Source organism: Macrotis lagotis, chromosome 1, assembly GCF_037893015.1.
Source record: "Macrotis lagotis isolate mMagLag1 chromosome 1, bilby.v1.9.chrom.fasta, whole genome shotgun sequence".
Taxonomy (NCBI): Eukaryota; Metazoa; Chordata; class Mammalia; order Peramelemorphia; family Peramelidae; genus Macrotis; species Macrotis lagotis.
The window spans coordinates 800,124,964-800,144,668 of NC_133658.1; positions in this window are offsets into that span (position 1 = coordinate 800,124,964).

Below are 19,705 nucleotides of genomic sequence, written 5' to 3' on the forward strand. Positions count from 1 at the left end.
TTATCATGAATAATTAGTTCAAAAGGAAGCTCCCATTTTGGCATGTCTCCTCCTAGAGTGAGGGTGGGAGTAACCTCCCCAGCTTTGGTTTGTGGTACTCCGGGGATCCTACATGCCTCAGATGTGGTTTGTATTTGGCTCAGGAGCAGAGATTCCTGTTATGGTCCTGAACCTAGGAAGAGAGTGTGGTAAATACCTAAAGGAGATGTGATATTTGGGCAGCAGTGTGGCTGGGCAGGAGTGGAGAGTTCCAGAGGGAGGGTAAGGAGATAGTTATTGGAAGGGGAGTGCATGGAGAGGCTCCATGAAGCAGCACTGCTGACAGCCTGCATCTTTCTCCCTGTAGGGTTTCACAGCTCCCCAATGGTTGGTAGACAAAGATGAATCACTAACCCAAAGTGATAGCAACACATTTTGAGGTTGGAGAGGTAGTAAAAAGAGGAAAGAGGAGGAGGAGGAAGAGAAAGGGAAGAAGAAGAAAGAGAAGCAAGAGAAGGAATGAAAAGGAAGAAGGGGGAGAGGAAGGAGAGAAAGAGAGAGAGAGAGAGAGAGAGAGAGAGAGAGAGAGAGAGAGAGAGAGAGAGAAGAAAATAGAGAGACTGTGGGACTCTTTTGAGCCCTACAGCCCTCTGCTCCTCACAGCTGGGACTGATGTACCTCTGCCACCCTCAGCATAGACAGGAAGGCTAAAAGCCTGCTCTGGTACCAGGCTTCAGCTTGATTGTATTTCCTGGGTCCTTGTCTTATCCTTCCCAGGGTCTGAGCCCTTATAGTTTCCAACTGAGTGCCCCATAGATCTGAGCCCTTAGGGGTTCCTATTGAATGCCCCCTTTAATCTCTTACCTTAGCCCACTCTTAGTGATACCTATCCTTTTCCTCAGTTCCTCACCCCCTTTCTCTTACCTTTGGCCAAACTTTTCATTTTACAGATGTATAAATAGAAAATCAGAGATTCAGTGATTTTCCCAATGTCACACAGTAAGCCAGTGGCAGAGCTGGGACAAGAACCAGGCTGGGCCCCCTCCCTGCCTTGGCTGAGCAGGGGGCAGAGAAGCCAGGATGCCTCTGCTGTAGGGTGGGGGTGGGAGCTGGACTCTCTTTGTAGGAGGAGGGCTGAGAAATGGAGTGAAAAAGCATCTGCCCAGGAGGAGGATGACTCCCCCCCTCTCTCCATCTCTGATAAGCACAGAGAGGATAAAATTACCTACTCGTCCTTTTTGTGTATCTCCCCATCCGACACAGGGCTGAAGATAAAAAATGAACGACACGGAATCCAATCTCCTCGGAAACGTTGAGCACAGCCGGGGGGGGGGGGAGAACCATCTCATTGCCCATCTCATATTTATTGGCTCATAATTGAAGGCAGGCTCCAGATATCCCAGGCCCGAGGCAAGATGAATGGGGATGGGGAGGATGATCACTTATGGGGGGAGGGACACAGAATACTGAAACTGGTCTCAGGAAGGAAGGATTCAGCCTGCAAGTACAGGCTCATTTAATGCAGACAAGAGGAGTAGAAATGGCAGAGAAAGAACCAGAAGACCTGGGTTTGAGTCCTAGTTCTGCCACATGAGTTTTGTGTGACCTTGAACAAGTCAGTTTCCCTCTATGGGACTGTTTCACCATCTGTAAAAAAAGAAGTTGAACTTGATGGTCTTTTAGATCCCTTCTAGCTATGATTCCATATTTCATAACAAGAGGAAAAATGATAAGTTGACTCTAACCTTAATTCTGCCAGTTAATATCTGTACTACTGTGGGTAAGTCACTTTCCATCTCCAGGTTTCAGTTTTCACCTATTTAAAGCATCCAGGATGACTTCTAAGGTCATTTCCAACTCTAATTTCCAATACTGCAAAGTGGTATCCTACAGTCTTTGTTTTAATCTTCCTTCCATCCTTAATTATTTTTCTTCTTTGTTCATTGCCCTAGCCAAATCTCATTTGGAGAGTAGTTCTAGATACCATGGGTAAGAAAAACAAACTTGGTTGAGTGACTACTTGTCAGAAGATTATTACAGTTTCCATTCATGAATGGGTTGCTTGAGATGACTATTGAGGTTCATTCCAGTTCTTAAATTTGAGAATTCATTGACTAAGTGCACAGAAAATTCTTGAAAATTCAGTGAAGTAATATGTGTGAAAGTGCTTTGAAATAAGGCAATATTATTATCAATGAAGTAGCCAGGTGACGTAGAGGGAAAATTTCTGGGCTTTGAGTTAGAAAATCTTGAGTTTAAATCTAGCCTCAGACATTTCCTAGTTATATGATCCTGAACAAGTCACTTACCTCTGTTGGTCTCAGTTTCATCAACTGAAAAATGAGCAAACTATTAGCACCTACCTTCTAGGGTTTTTGTGAGAATTGCTAACATTAAAGTGCTATTACCCAGAGAAAACCTATGTATTTTTTAGGTCATCTGGACAAGATCTATGGACAACACATGGGCAAGACTTGCTGAGAGTAAGAAGACATAGATAAGTTGCAATCCACACTCTCAATACATCTAAGATTCATTTTTGCATCTTGGGGGTAGTAGTGAAACCCCTGGCTGACTACCCTTTATCTCTCCTTTACCCCACATGACAATCTGCCTCCTTTTCTTATGATACATTTCCTCAGTGATAAACCCTATGGGACTTTTTGGAGGAGAGGTCATTCTTGGAAATATGCTGCAGTTTATTTGATCCTATCATGCACTTCTTCCTCACCCTTTGGGTCACCTGAGGTTTTAATAATTCAGAGATTATGAAGTTCTCAGATTTTCAGTTATAGAATACTGCTAGGAAAACATTTGTGATAAAAATTAGTCTTTTAAATAGGATAACATGTTTTGCATGGTTGAACATGTATAACTACTATCAAATTGCTTACTGTCTTAGTGAGAGGGGAGGTGAGGGAGGAAGAGAAAATTTGGAACTCAATTTTTTAAAAAATGAATATTAAAATTATTTTTACATGCAAGTAGGGGGAATAAAATATTATTTTTAAAATAAATGAAATTTGCTTACTCTAAGCTAAAAAAAAGAGAAATGAAAAATAGTGCTTTTGCATCCGGAAACCTCTTGGGGATTATTAAAAACACTACACAATTTCCTAAGTACAACAGTCCAATCTTCCTCCCATTTAATTCTGAATCCACCTTAATGCTCATTTGCAATATCTATTCCAAACATATGTGCTGATGTCCTAATTCAATGTATTGATTATTGAACTATATGTTGTAGTCTGAACAATAAGCATTTTTACATGTTTGTAGATTTTTTTCCTTCCTGCATATATTATTCTTTTGAATAAACACTAATCTTCTGGTGAAGATTATAATATCTTTAAAAGATAAATAGAATGGAATCTGAAAATTAGAGTCCAGGGAACATGGCTTCCATTTCTGCCAGATTTCCAGAAGATTTTTTTTCTTTTCAGTTTTTTCAAAGAGAAATTTTGTGAGCATTTACAAAGGGGAAACAGTGATCCTTAAAAACCAGAATGGCTTCATTGAGAACAGGTCATGCTAGACTGAACTCATTCTACCTATTTTTTTACAGTGTTACTGGAGTGATCAACCAAAGAAATGTTGTAGACATTCTTGAATTTCAGCAAAACATTTTTTAGAAAGATTTTATTTATTGTGAGTTTTACAATTTTTCCCCTAAACTTGTTTCCCTCCCCCCCATCCTCCCACAGAAGGCAGTCTGTTAGTCTTTACATTGTTTCCACGGTATACATTGAGCTAAATTGAATGTGATGAGAAAGAAATCATATCTTTAAGGAAGAAAAAAAAAAGTATAAGAGATAGCAAAATTACATAAGATAATGGGTTTTTTCCTAAATTAAAGGTAATAGTCTGTTCTTTGTTCAAACTCCACAATTCTTTCTCTGGATAAAGATGGTATTCTCCATTGCAGATAGCCCAAAATTGTCCCTGATTGTTGTGCTGATGGAATGAGCAAGTCCATCAAGGTTGATCATTACCCCCATGTTGTTGTTAGGGTGTACAATGTTTTTCTGGTTCTGCTCATCTCTCAGCAACACATTTGGCAAATGCTCACCTTATTCTTGTGCTGTGGGCTAAATGATAGCACTGTTAGGAGGGGTTGGGACCTGAGTGGATGCCAGGATCCAACAATCACAACCAGCATGGCTTCATCTAGAATAAATCATGTGAGACTCATCCTGTTCCCTTTTTTTTGACAGGATTACTATCCTAGTAAAAGAGAATAATGATATAGTTTACCCATATTTTAACAATTATCTTCATGACATTTCTGATGACCAGATAGACAAATATGAGCTAGGCAATAGTACGGTTGGCATATCTGAAAATGGGTGAATGGCCACACTCAAAAGGGAGTTATTAAAGCTTGAAGACTGGATGGCTAGGTAGTGCCAGAGTGCATAGAATGTTAAGGTTAGTATTAGAAAGGCTCATCTACTTGAGTTCAAATCTGACCTCAGATACTTATTTGTTTTGTTTTTGCAAGGTCATGGGGTTAAGTGACTTGTCCAAGGTTACACAGACACGTTTTAGCTATATAACCCCAGGCAAGTCACTTAATCCTGTTTACCCCCATTTTCATCTGTAAAATGAACTGGAGAATGAAATGGCAAACCATTTCAGGGGCTTTGCAAAGAAAACCACAAATGGGGTCACAAAGAATTGGACCCAACTGAAATGACTGAATAACAAAAACTTGGAAAGCAGCCTCCAATGGAGTGGTCAGAGATTTGTCTTTGATCCGAAGTTGTTTAAAAGTTTGATTCATACTTGAGTGAAGGCCTAGATGTCAGGCTGATCAAATCTGCACATTGCAAAAGATTGGAGAGACATCTAAAGACACTCAATGTCAGAAAGGATCAGAAAAGTTAGAAGGGGGCTAGAAAAATGAGCTTAATCTAACAAGAAGAAATGCAATGGGGATAAAGGTTTTCAATTCAATTCCATTCAACTCAGATGAATTTAAATAATAAATAAACACTGAGTGCTTACTATATGACAGATACTGTCCTTGGTTCTGGGAGATCAAAGACAAAAACAGAATAATCCCTGCTCTCAAGTAGCTTCTAATCTACTGGGGGAAAATAATATGTACAGAGATAAATAAAAATACAATACAGACAAATGAAATAAAAATTAAATGCTGGTGTGGGGAGTAGGCATACCTTGAGTAATCAAGAAAGATCTTTTTGTAGGAGGTGATATTTGAGCTTTGTCTCGAAGAGAAGTATGGACTTCAAAAGGCAGGAGTGAGAAGTGAAGGCATTCTAGTTATAGATACAGACTGTGTAAAGACATAGAAGTGGGAGTAGTTGAATATTAGGAACATCAAATAGATTCATTTATCTGGAGCATAGGATATGACATTAGAAAGATAGTTTGGAGACAGATTGTGAAGGGCTTTAGATACTGAACCAGAGGAAACTAGTTTATGCTAGAGGCAGTAGGAAGCTACTGAATCTTCTTATGATATAGTCAGACATTATGTTGCAGGATTATAAATTCAGAAAAGGATGAAAACTGAGAGGTTCAACCCTCTCATTTTACTGATAAAGACAGAGATGAGGTGACTTAGTCAGGGTTATAGATAGTAAATGGTAGAGTTGGGACCCAAGTCAGGTCTTCTGGCTCCAAGTCCAATTAGGTTCTTCCCTCTGTACCATGATGTTCCTTGTACACCTAGACTCAGAAAATCACAGTTGAACACTTGTGTAATAGGGAAAGAATAGCTAGACAGTAGTTTACATGAGAAAGGTCCAGGGTTTCTTAATACACTGAAAGCTCAATATGAGTCAATAGTGAGAAGCAGTAGCCAAAAAAAGGAATGCTATCTTAGGCAGCATTAATTAAGAAATAGTGTCTAGAACAAGCAGGGTATATGTTTGGGGAATGGAAGATGAAGGAATGGGGGAGTGGATTAATCATCTTACTGTACTTTGACATGATCTGATCATATCTGCAGGGATTGAGTAGTTCTGGGCATCACATCTCAGGAATGACACCATGAGGAGAGTGCTGGACTTGCAGTCAGGAAGACCTCAGTTTGAATCCTCAGATGTTTACTATTTGTGTGACTATGGACAAGTCCCTTATCCTTTCTAAACCTTATTTTTCCTCTGTAAAATGAAGAGTTAAGAAAAAAACAGCAGCACTAATCTTACAGGATTGTTGTGAATATCAAATGAGATATCATATATTTAGTGAGTTTTCCTACATTGGAAGTGTTGTATAAATGCTCGTTATTATTTTTATCTTGATAAGCTATAATGAGCCTAGATGTGAACAACCAGAATGGTAAGGGCATAAGAACCACCAAGTAATCAGATTTATTAGAGGAAGTGGGCATATTTAGTCTGGAAAACAGACTTACAGGAACCATGATGACTGTCTTCAAATATTTCATAAAAGAATTGTAGATTTAGAGTAGGAAAGGAACTTTGAGATCATCTCATCTAAGCCCCTCATTTTATAGAGTAGAAAAATGAAATCCAGATATGTTATTTGCCCAAAAGTTACACAAAGTTGCAAGGAATGGAGGAATATTTGAAATCAGTCCTCTGACTCTTAAAAACAATATTCTTTTCACTGCCCCAGTCACATGGACAAAAAAAAGTTACTTAGCAAAGGGAAGAAGTAAGAATCATGGGTGGAAGTTACAGAGTAATTGATTAAATTTCTTTTTGATGAAAAAGAAAAACTCCCTAACAATTAGAGCTTCCCCAAAGTGGAATAGATAGCCTTGGGAAGGTAGATAATTTCTTTTCACTGGAAGTCAACAAGGATAGGTGGGGTGAGTTCTTATTGGGGATACTTTAGGAGAGATTACTCTCTGGGTTCATGTTTTGAGATTTCTTTCAGCTCTGAGTTTCTGGAATCCTCTTATTAAATCTTGGCTCTCACTGGTTTAGCTCAACTCAGCTCTGATTTATTGGCCTGTTCATTACATAAGCTTTTTCAGACAGAGTAGAGAGGTGGTTGTTAAAGACATCTCCGCCCCCGCTTCTACTGGGCTCTGAAATAAGATTTCCAATGCTGTCCTTCAGACTTTCCTATTCTGATCAACAACAGTATCATCTTCCCAGACATACAGCACTATTATTTAACCCTGGGCAATTTACTTTCCTCCACTGGGTCTCAGTTTCTTTCTTTGTTAAAAAAAATAAGGGTCTGAACTAGATTATCTTTGAAGACCTTTCCAATTCAAACCTTCTATATTCTAGGCCCCCTTTTGGCTCCAAGTCCTATGATTTCTTCTCAGTTTCACCTGCCATAATCAATCAGCTATTAAATCCTGTAAGTTCTATAGGAGGAGTTAATACACTAAATTCACTGACTCTGAAGTCAAATAGATTCAGTTTCTAATCTGCTTTTGATATGCATTGCCAGTTCAACCTTGGGTGCATCATTTAATGTCCCTAGACTCAGTTTCCTCATATGTAAAATGATGGGATTGAACTAGATGGCTTTTGAAATCCCTAGCTCTAGATCTATGAACTCCATAATATTTTTGGATTCAGCCTTTCTGGTCTTCTCATATAACTTATCACCTTATCACTTCTTATCTGGAATATTATAATAACATCCTAACTGGCCTTCTGCCTGTTTCCCCTCAAGTCTATCATGCATATGCTTCTAGGGTCATCTTCTTACAACCAAGCTGTGATAAAGTCCCTCCCTGCCTTCAGGAATCTTTTGTAACTCTCCAAGGACAGACTGTCACGGCATATGAGGAACCCTATATTTCACCATCTTTCCAATTTTATTTTCTTCCCATCCCTGTGATCACCAGTGTTCACCAACAGAGTTTAAATGTTTGTTATCACAAGACTGGATTATTGCCATAACTTAATTATATTGCCATGTCTTTGATTAGATCACTCTCTTACTAAAAAACCTCTAACAATCCTTTGATAAATTTCTTAGTATCACATTCATTTTGCTCCCTCTCTATATCCCCTTTTCCAGCTTAATTAATTTGTCACTGTCCTCCTCACAAGCCAAGTTAATTCCTATCGCAGGCACCCAGTTTATATGAATAAAAATTTCTACCCTCTGTCCTGATTTCCTAGAGTCTTCCTAGATTTTATTCTCTAATACTTCAGTGGATATTTTGATCTCGTGGATGGGCATATTCCCTCTAACAAAGCAAATCATAACTCACACATTTCTACCCAACTTCTGTGAAGCTCTTGTTCATTTTTTTGTGATAAATTCACTAAGAGGGTCTTCCAAAACTATTGGGCTGAACTTTGGGTGCCAGGCTAATAACTTAATCTCAAGGTTTGGAATGATTAGGAATATTCAACGTGTTACATAAGCATTCATCAATTCCCAGTCTTTTAGCCCACAAAAATCCCTCTATAGGACCTTTCTAATTCTGAAACTTTGTATCTTAAGACAGAACAAGTTATAAATTGACTCATATTTGTATAGCACCCTGAGGCTTACAAAGAACCTTCAGACTTATTAAATATCTACTATTAGAATCTATAAATATAAAAGAATATAAATAAAGAAATGAGTTAAGGAGGGCGGCTAGGTGGCGCAGTGGATAAAGCACCGGCCCTGGAGTCAGGAGTACCTGGGTTCAAATCTAGTCTCAAACACTTAATAATTACCTAGCTGTGTGGCCTTGGGCAAGCCACTTAACCCCATTTGCCTTGCAAAAAATCCTAAAAAAAAAATTAAAAATTAAAAGAAATGAGTTAAAGGCTGGTTGTGGGGAGGGATGAGAATCAGGGACTGAATTAAAACCAAAACACAAATGGTTCCTCTGTCATTTTGGGAGGAAGATTCATAGGTTATGATATAGAACAATAATTCCCATTACTGTAAAATTTCACAGTTCATAAGGAGTAAAATTTTATTTTATTTTCAGATCCATGTTCTTTCTGTCCCAGCTCCCCTTCTTCCCCACTCTCTGTCTCTACTCTCATTCCTCATTTGTAAAGCAAGAGAAAGAAATCCCATTAAAATATATTTAGTCTAGTAATATAAATTTCCACACTGATCATGTTCAATAATATATATGCCACCTATGTCAGATTACTTGCTGTCATGGGAAGGAAGAATGGAAGGGAGGGAGGTAGAAAAATGTGAAACTCAAAAGCTTACAAAAAGATGAATGTTTAAAACAATCTTTATATTTTGAGCTATCTGGATGGAGAATACCATCTGTATCCATAGAAAGAATTGTGGAATTTGAACAAAGACCAAAGACTATTACCTTTAATTTAAAAAAAACATTATCTTATTATTTTGTTATCTCTTATGTTTTATTTTTTTCCCTTAAGGATAAGATATCTCTCTCAACACTTTCAATTTAGATCAATGTATAGCATGGAAACAATGTAAAGACTAATAGACTTTCTTCTCTGGGGGGGGGGTGGGGGGAGGGAAGCACGATTAGGGGAAAAATTGTAAAATTCAAAAATAAATTAATAATTTAAAAATTATTACAATAAAAATAAAACAATATTTGAAAACAACCATATATAATATCTCAATGTTTACTCTGAGACTATTGGCTCTTCTTTGGAGCTCTCTTTCAGGAGGTAGGTAGAGTATACTTTAATCATAAATCCTCTGAAATTGTGAGTTCATTGTGCTGATCAGGTTTCCTAAATCTTTCAAATTTGTTTGTCTTTACAACATCATTGTTATTGTTATTTACAATTTTCTTTATTGCTATCAGTCCGTTTGATTTGACTCACTTTCATTTGCATCTGTTTATTAAAGTCTTCCCAAGTTTCTCTGAAGCCATCCCCTTCATTATTTCTTATAGATTTGTATTATCCCAATGTATTCATGTATCATAATTTGTTCAGCCATTCTCTGATTGATGGATACCCTCTCAATTTCCAATTCTTTATCATCATAAAAGAGGTAGGAAATGTAGGAAAGAGTACGTGTAGGAAATCTCCATTTCACAAAGGTGATAACTGAGTAGCAGAGAAGGGAAATCATTTACATTATGCCATATGGTGAATTTCACTTCCTGAAACATTGTGTAAATTAATCTAAGATCATCTTGGTTTGAAAGGTTGTTTAGAAATCTGGATTGACCTCTATGTGGGACATCAGGATCAAATATAAACTTTTTCTATTTGTACTTAAAACTCTTCAGAACTTTTTAACCTCTTCAGTCTTCCATTCAAGTGTCCTTCATATACTCTTTGGTCCAGCCATTTTGGTGTATTTGTTCTTCCTTATATACCATACTCCATCTACCATTTCTATGCTTTTGTACTGGCTGGAATGCTCTCCACCTACACCTCTACCTTTTAAAATCCCATATGTCACATTTTTTAGGGAGTCCTTCCCAGTCCTTCTAGCTGTTAGTACCTTTCCATCTAGGTTTATCATATTTCTGTATGTATTTGTCTCCACTCACTATGGCAGGTTGTATTTCCAGAACTTGGTCAGTTACTTCTCCCCTGAGGATTCTTAGAGACCCTGTGTGACTAAGGAGATAGTTTTCCTCATAATATACCTCACAAGTCCCTATCTGGGTACTTCTCTCATGATTTTGAGTTGATATCAATTAGCCAGCTACATATAATTAGCTTTTCATTAAAAGTATTTTCTAAGATGGTATAAGGGGAGCCCTGATTATAATTTCCCCCCTCCATATTTGAAACATACTCTTACAGGTATATACAATATCTAGAGGAAAGTGAATTTGAGCTTAGATAGATCATATGGCAAAAATATAATTTATAGCTCATGATTATCTGACATCCTCCCCTCCCTGACCCCCAGCCATTTGTAGAGTCCTCATGAAGTTCCCCTTAGGTAACTTTATTCTGGAATCCTTGTAGAGTCCTGAAACTACCTTTCCTTGATCTTTTGGTTTATTCTCAGTTCTGATGAAGAAATTGCTATTTTGGGCAAACAACTCAGATGCTGATGAGAAGCGCATATCTTTCAGGAGGTTTAACTATGGGCAAGGTTGGAGAGAATCGGGAGAGGAAAGCAAAGGCTCTCCATTAGAATGTGAGCTCTTTAAGGGCAGGAAATATTTGACTTTTTGTCTTTATGTCTCTGGTCTTAGCATGATGCTTGACAAAGAATGATTAATTGATTGATTGGCCTGAGTCGTCTCTTTGTCTCAAATACTTGAAGGCATTGATTAACTTTCTTTTGCCAGGTGGAAAAATTCCAGTTTCTATACTTTTTGTGCTCTGGTACATTCTTGTTTGATGAATCTTTATTAAATTTATATTGCCTCAGAATTGAACACAATCTCAAGATCAGATACAACCAGCACAGAGGACTATGGAATTTTTACCTTGGATGGTCAGCATATTGTATTTCTTTGAATACAACCCCAAATCCCAACAGTGTCATGCTATACTACTGATTTGTGTTAAGCCTGCATTTAACTAAACAAAAAAACACAAAACTCAGATCTTTTTCACATAGTCATTTGCCTAACCATATATTCTACATTCTGTAATAGTTCATTGATTTTTTTGTATTCAGGAGTAGGAATTTACATTTATCTTAATTATTTTTTCTTATTAAATCTAGTCCATCATTCCATTCTGGTTCATAATCTTTCAAGATCATTCCTGTCAACCAATGTGCTATCTGTCTGCCTGCGTTTGGTACTATTTGCAAATTTAACAAATAGGCCTACATCTAAACCATTGACAAAAACATTAAACAGTGTGTCACATAGGGAAAATCCCTGGGCTACTCTATTTGTTTTCCTCTGTCAAGTTGTTACATTAATGATTATTTGGGGGGCTAGTATTTCAGTCAGCTTTGAATCCCTCATCTGTATAAAATCCTCTATTCCCCATGATTCACAAGGCTAATAGAAGGGATTTGGTCTGATCATGTCTTTCCTGGACCTCCTGCCATCCTTTTCATGTCCTCTCACCAAATTTATCCTGTACAAATTTCATAAATACTTCCATATATATATATATATATATATATGTATATATACATATTTATATACATATATATGCTGTTTGTCCTGACAAAATTGAAATCCTTGAGGGTAGAGAGTGTTTCATTTTTGTCTTAGTATCCCTAACAATGATCATAGTGCATAGCACATAGTAGACTCTTAAAAAGCCTTGTTGATTAACTGATTTGGTAAATGTATTCCAAGGTTACAGTGTTCTTCAGATTTGCCAGCCTAGTTCCCATATTAAAGTAGGAAATTGGACTGATCCACTATTACCTATTCATAATGAAGCCATTCAATCTCTTAGTGATCTTTTTTTCATAATGCTTACAAACTACATCTTTAATAATTTTTTTAGAATTTTTCTAGGCATTGAGGTCAATATCAGTGGCCAATTGTTTTAGTCTTTGTTGTTTTTAAATTTTTTTTTCTTCAGTATTTCTTCTTCACCATCTTTCCTATTATCCATACTTTTGTTTCTAATTGCATGTAAAGATAATTTTCACATTCATTTTTTTGGTTAGATTTTAAATTTGACATTTTTCTCCTTCCCTTCCTTCCCTCTCCCTTTCCCCCCTCCCTCCATTCCCCCTGACAATAGGTAATCTGATATATGTTATTTACATGTATAATCATTCAAACATATTTACATATTAGTCATGTTATGAAAGAAGAATCATAACAAAAGGAAAAACCCATGAAAAACAAAAAAGCAGATTTTTAAAAAATGAAAATAGTTTGCTTTGGTCTGCATTCAGACTCCATAGTTCTTTTTCTAGATGTGGATGGTATTTTCCATCACATGTGTTTTAGAATTGCCTTGATTGTTATACTGCTGTATTCTCCACAATTTTTAAAAGATGACTGACAATGGTTCTGTAATCATCTTTATCAGTTATTTCGGTATTCTGGTGACTTAAATTCATTGAGACTAGCTTGGTTCTCTCTTACCATCTTTTCATTTATTTTTTATATTGATTCTCTGCTAACCTTTTTAATTTTTGTTTTCACTTTCCAAGTCAGAAAAATCATTCTCCTTGGTAAAAACAAAACTATGCCAAACAGTAGCTGAATATCATGGAGTCTCAAATTAGAAGCAATCTCAGAGGTGATATAGACTCACATTTTCCTAAGCAAGAATCCACTCCACAATATTATTGAAAAATAGCCAACCAATCTCTTCTTGAAAATTTTCAGAACTCCCTGCTTCCTAGAGGCAGCTAATTGGCCCAGGGGCTAGGGTGTTGGACCTGGAATCAGAAAGACTTGCATTCAGATCTACTTTCAGATTCCAGTTTTAGACAAAACTCAAAGATCAAGAGAAAACTTGCTAATTGCATGATCCTGGAAAAGGCACTTAACCACTATATATATCTCAGTTTCTTTATCTGAAAAATGAGGACAATAACAACTACTCCCTCCCAGTGTTGTAATGAGAATGAAATGAAGAGATATTTGTCGTGTGTTTCATAAGCTTTAAAGCTCTATATAAACATTGGCTACTATTATTCCTAAAGCAGCCTATTTCTTTTTTTTTGAGAATCTGTTATTAATAGAAAGATTTTCATTACATCCAGTCTAAAATTGCCACTCATATTATGATTATCTTCTTGCCAGCTGCCTTTCTATTTCTTCCTTGAATCAGAACCTATCCCCTGGAGGACGACTCTCTTACCATCCCAAGAGTTCTGACTGGTGAGTGGCTCATGAGACTCATTGTTTCAAGGCAGTCCTAGCTAAGTTCCATTTTACATCCTGGAAATATTTTCATTAGCTGCTTATAGCCTCATTACCTTACCCTACTTTTTAGGAATCTGTGATCAGATACTCTCTGTGTATAAAACAATTATCTGGGTTCTTTTTTTTTTCTGGATTATCATCTAACACTGCTAACCTGAGCATGGGTTTCACCCTAAGGCCTTCTTCATTTCTTCTTTCTCTGTACTTTCTCACTAGCTCCCATGAATTCAGCTATTGTTTTCTATGCAGATGTAACCCAAATTTATGTCTCCAGGCCTAACTCTCTCTGGAGAGCTATCAGCTATTACCTGATGGACATTTCCCTCTGAATGAAATCTAAAACTCAATTAAGTTCAAAATAAAACTCACTTGCCTACAATCTGATATCACTAAATTTTTTTGTTAAGTGAATGATCATCCTTCCAGCATTCAAATTGCCCTTGAATTTCCCCTCTTCCTCCCAATCTTCCCCAATCTAGTCAGTTTTCAAATCTTTTTCCAATTCTATATCTGCCAAACTTCTCACATCTGTTTCCTTCTCTCTATTCACACTAATTCATGCCTTAATCATCTCTTATATGGACTTGACTTTAGACTCCTCTTTTTATCATCTTGCTTCTAGTTTCCAACCCCTCCAGCCTACTCTCTTTTTTTTGTTTTTTGGGGGGTTTTTTCAAGGCAATGGGGTTAAATTTTCCAAGGTCACACAGCTAGGTAATTATTAAATGTCTGAGGCTGGATTTGAATTCAGGTCCTCCTAACTCCAGGATCTGTGCTCTATATACTATGCCACCCAGCTGCCCCAAATATTTGGATTCTTAAAGAATAGATGCTACCATGTCAAGCCTTTCTTTCCCAAATAACTTTGATGCCTTATACTTTTTTGAATAGAATACGAAGTCATTATCCTGGCATTTAAAAAATGCTTTCCAGAAACTGGCTTTCACCTGCTTTTCCAGTATTATATCATATTACTTCCCCTCTGACACTCTTCATTCCAATCAAACTGACTTCTGATCTTCTCTCAGTACAGAAGAATCCAGGTTTTTACATAGGTGGTCTCCCATTTCTCGATTACACTAACTCCTCACCTCTCTCTCTTGGCATCTTCTGCTTCAAGACACATCTTAGTTGCTTTTTACATCAGATTTTTCCTGATTCCCTCTATTAATTGCTTTATATACATCAAATATACATAATATATATAGATACATGTATAAACATGCAGAATAAAAATATAAACAATATATGGGTGTCTGCTCTTATGTATATTTTATTTATGCAAATCCTTATTTGTGTTCATATTGTATCCCTTCAGTAAAAGGTAAGTTCCTTGAAGGGAGGCAATTTTTTATTCCTTATTATGTGCCTAGAACACACACATTGCCTGTCACCAAGTGAGTGTTTAATAAATGTTGCTTGTAATTTTGAATGTATTGAACTGCAAAGAACTCCACCCATTGATGCAGATTGACAGCTAATCAATCACATTAGGACTTGGAGACTTGTCTAGGGCATTGAAAATTTAAGAATGGATCAAACAGGTCTCAAACCCAGGTCTTCTTGACTCAAAGACAAGCCCTCTATGCACTACCTTATGCTGCCTCTTCCTTACTTCATTAAAGTGAAGGTTAATCACACTAGTTAGGGCTCATGAAAACAAAATTGCATGAATCAGATGGCTTCAATCATTTATTTATTCAACAAATGATTATAGGGAGCTTACTATGTGTAAGTTACTGTAATATAAATTGAAGTTACTAGAAGAAAGGAGGATATTTTTAAAAGGGCCTCTGTCCTCAAAGAGCTTATAGTATATAGTAGTCTGATACATATTCATTATTACCTTAAGAGGAATATTTACCTTGAAACCATACCTTAATATAAGTAACTCTGTTTTCCTATTATCTGTTTCCAGATAGCAAGAGAAAAACAAAACAATAAAGATCAGTACTTATTTTTGCTTTAAAAAAAACACGTAATACTTTAAATATTTCTGTAAAAATATATCCCTTTATTTGAAATTTGGAGGGGTGGCTAGGTGGCGTAGTGGATAAAGCACTGGCCTTGGAGTCAGGAGTACCTGGGTTCAAATCTTGTCTCAGACACTTAATAATTACCTAGCTGTGTGGCCTTGGGCAAGCCACTTAACCCCATTTGCCTTGCAAAAACCTAAAAAAAAAAAAGAAATTTGGAAGAGCTCATCTACTACAGTTCCACTAAAATTATTCAGTAAAGTTTGTCTTCAACCTGCCATTTCTGATGGTGAGTGCTTAGCAACACAAAGTGCTGACTGTAAAAAGACAGAAAATAACCTCAACCTCCTTCCTAAGGAACTTGAAACATCTAGGAGAGGATCTTAGATCTGGAAAGTCCTTTTGGGTCTGACTCTATCATCTGACATATTTGCTTTCCCTTCCAGTTTAACATCATCAGCAAATTTGATAAAGATGCCTTCTATGTTTTCATTTAAGTAATTGAAAAAATGCTTAACTGGAGAAAGTCAAGGACTGATTACCAGAGTACTTCCCTCCAAGCTAACATTGACCATTCATGATTACTCTGAATTCATCTAATTGCTCTATCATCTAGCTTATAGTTTGTCCATAAAAATAGCATGAAAGACTGCTGAAATATAGGTGTACTATGTATATGCCAGGGTCGGCTATGTGGCACAATGGATAGAGCCCTAGGCCTGGAGTCAGTTCAGATCTGGCCTCAGACACTTCCTAGCTGTGTGACTCTAGGCAAGGTTTCCTCCTCTATACTCTATAAAATGAACTGGAGAAAGAAATGTCAAATCCCTCTAGTATTTTTGCCAAGAAAAACCCAAATGGGGTCATGAAGAGTCAGGCACAATTGAAAATAGTCACCTTGATAGAGATCACTGCTTTCCTTTCTAGAGGATCACCAATCAACTCTTTAAGAAGGCATTATAGAATTTTGCAAGGAATCAAAATCAAGATTGAACTTCCAGATTCCCCCTTCTATTAAAAAGAATACAAAATACAAAATAAATTACAAAATAAAATACAAAAAAAGACCCTTCTTCAGTCTTACAGCATCATCTACATTCTTCAAGGTCTTTCAGAGATCACTGACGTCAACTCAGCACCTATATCTGCCAGTTTTTTCAGTGTACTAGTACAATGGATAGAACTGTGAACTTGGAGTCAGGAAGACCAATTATCAAATATAGCCTCTGACACTTACCAGTTGTGGACCCTGAACAAGTCACTTAACCCCTGTATGTCTCCATCTTCTCATTTATAAGATGGAGATAATAATAACTCTTACTTCTCAGGATTGTTGTGAGGATCAAATGAAAAAATATTTGTAAACAATTCACACAATGCCTGATAGGTGCTTTGATGATGATATAAATTGCTTAAAGATAGCTAGGTAGTTTCTTTTCCACTGCTTATCTTGTATTTTGATTTCCTGTTGACCATGAAGGGTCATGGTCCTTCATGATCCAATTTCAACCTCTCCCTTCATACACTTTGTGGTCCAGAGAAAGTGATTTACCTGCTGTTCTTCATAATGATATTGCCTTTATTTATTCATCCGTCCATCCATCCATCCATCCACCCATCCATCCATTTATTTATTGGTTCATTTATTTTCAGTCAGTCAAACAAATCATTTTTCAGCACCTTCTATATGACAGGCACTCTGCTAAGCATTGAAGGTATAATGAAGGCTCCAAAGTACCTGCCTTCAAGGAGGTTGCATTCTGAGGGAAAGGCTACAGCAATTTGGTTAATTGGGGAAGCCTCATATATTATATATAAGTGCTATACATGGCATTCCATTTCCCATCTCCATGTCTTGGCAGGAAACTGTCCTACATCTTTATACTTTGGCCACTGTCTCCAACCTAGCATCTAATCTGATTTTCCTTAAGTATAAACCTGGTCATGTCACCCACTGCTAAATAAACTCCAGTAGCACCTCAATGTCATCAGGATAAAATATAAGCTTCTTCTTTTAATATTTAATAGCGCAATAAGGTACCTTTTCTTCCTTTACAGTCTCCTTACACTTTAAATCCTGTCCCCATAGTCCTTGATCTAATTATACTGACTTTCTCAGTATTTTGTCCTCATAATACTTCATTTTCTGTCTTTATGCCTTTGTATTGGCTATTCCCCTTCTCTGGAATGTACTCTATCTTTCCTCCAACTCTTGAAAACTCTAGTTTCCTTCAAAACTTATACCAAGGTTACCTTCCACTTGAATGAAACTTTTCGTCCTACCCAGAACTACTAGGGGTTTCTATCTGGGGTCATGTGTACGTCTTATCTAAAAAATAAAAAATAAAGAAAAATGGCTTTCTGCTCCTATGCAAGACTCTGGTCCTAGATGGGGTCCTAGTTGGGTATTCAGTGGAAATAATAATAGCCTAGCTATGGTTTTCTCTGATTGTTTTATGACTTGGCAATAATCAATATGATCTCCTCACATGTCAATAGGTTATGTGGCAAAGATGCTTGCCAATCCAGGCTTAAGAGATTCAATGTTAGCAAAATGGAGCAGATGTGGGGAGAGGGGAGAGAAGGAATGAGGAGAGAAAGGTAGGTAAGGGGAGGGGAAAGGGAAGAAAGGGATAGGGAAGAACATGCCAGTTTTTTATATCAGGTGTAACTCCCTCTTTTCTGAGTGTTTCTTAGTGAGGAAAGCAGGAGGCTGTAGTGTTCTCAGACAATAATGAAGGTCAGCCTTCAGAGACTAGCACAAAGTAAATTCCTGCTCTTGTTTATCTTTTTGTATTTTCTTTTTTTCTATTTACATATAAAGATAATTTTCAACATTCATTTTTGTAAGATTTTGAGTTTCACATTATTCTCCCTTCCTCTCCTCCCCAAGACATCAAGTAATTTGAGAAAGATTATTTATATGTACAATCATTTAAACATATTAGTCAGGTTATGAAAGAAGAATTAGAACAAAAGAGAAAAAGTCATGCAAAAAACCCCCAAATTTTAAAAAAAGTGAAAATAGTATGCTTTGGTCTGCATTTAGACCATATAATTCTTTCTCTAGATATAGATGGTGTTTTCCATCATAAGACTTTTAGAATTGTCTTTGAACACTGTATTGCTGAGAAGAACTAAATTTATCACAGTTGATTATCGAACAATAGTGCTGTTCCTATTTGCAATGTTCTCCTGGTTCTGCTCACTTCACTCTGCATCAATTTATATAAGTCTTTCCAGGTTTTTCTGAAATCCACCTATTTATGATTTCTTATAGAACAAGAGTACTCAGTCCCATTCATATACCACAATTCATTTAGCTATTCCTCAACTGATGTACAATTCCTCAATTTCTAATTCTTTACCATCACAAAAAAGAACTGTGATAAATATTTTTGTATATGTGAGTCTTCCCCCCCTCTTTTAAATGATCTCTTTGGGATACTAACCAAGGGATGGTATTGCTAGATCAAATGCATTTTTATAGCCCTTTGGAAATACTCCTAATTGTTCTCCAGAGTAGTTGGAGTAGTTCTCCACCCACAATGCATTAGTATCCCAGTTATCTCACATCCCCTCCACATTGATCATTTTCCTTTTCTGTCATATTAGCCAATCTGATAAGTGGGAAGTAGTACTTTTGTTGTTTTAATTTGTCATTCTGTAATTAATAGTGATTTAGAGAATTTTTATATGACTATAGATAGTTTTAATTTCTTCATTTGAAGATTGCCTATTCATATCCTTTGATCATTTATCAATTGGAGAATTACTGGTATTCTTATAAATTTGATTCAGTATATTTTAGAAATGAAGCCTTTATAAATATTGGCTATAAGAATTATTTCCCAGCTTTCTACATTTCTTCTAATCTTGGTTGTATTGGTTTTGTTTATGTAAAGTCTTTTTAATTTAATGTAATCAAAATTATAATTTTATAATGCTCTCTATCTCTTCTTTGGTCATAAATCCCTCCCCTCTCCATATATTTGGCAGATAAACTAATCCTTATTCTCCTAATTTTGACCTTATCTTGGTTAAAAGATGTGAGATGTTGGCCTATACCTAGTTT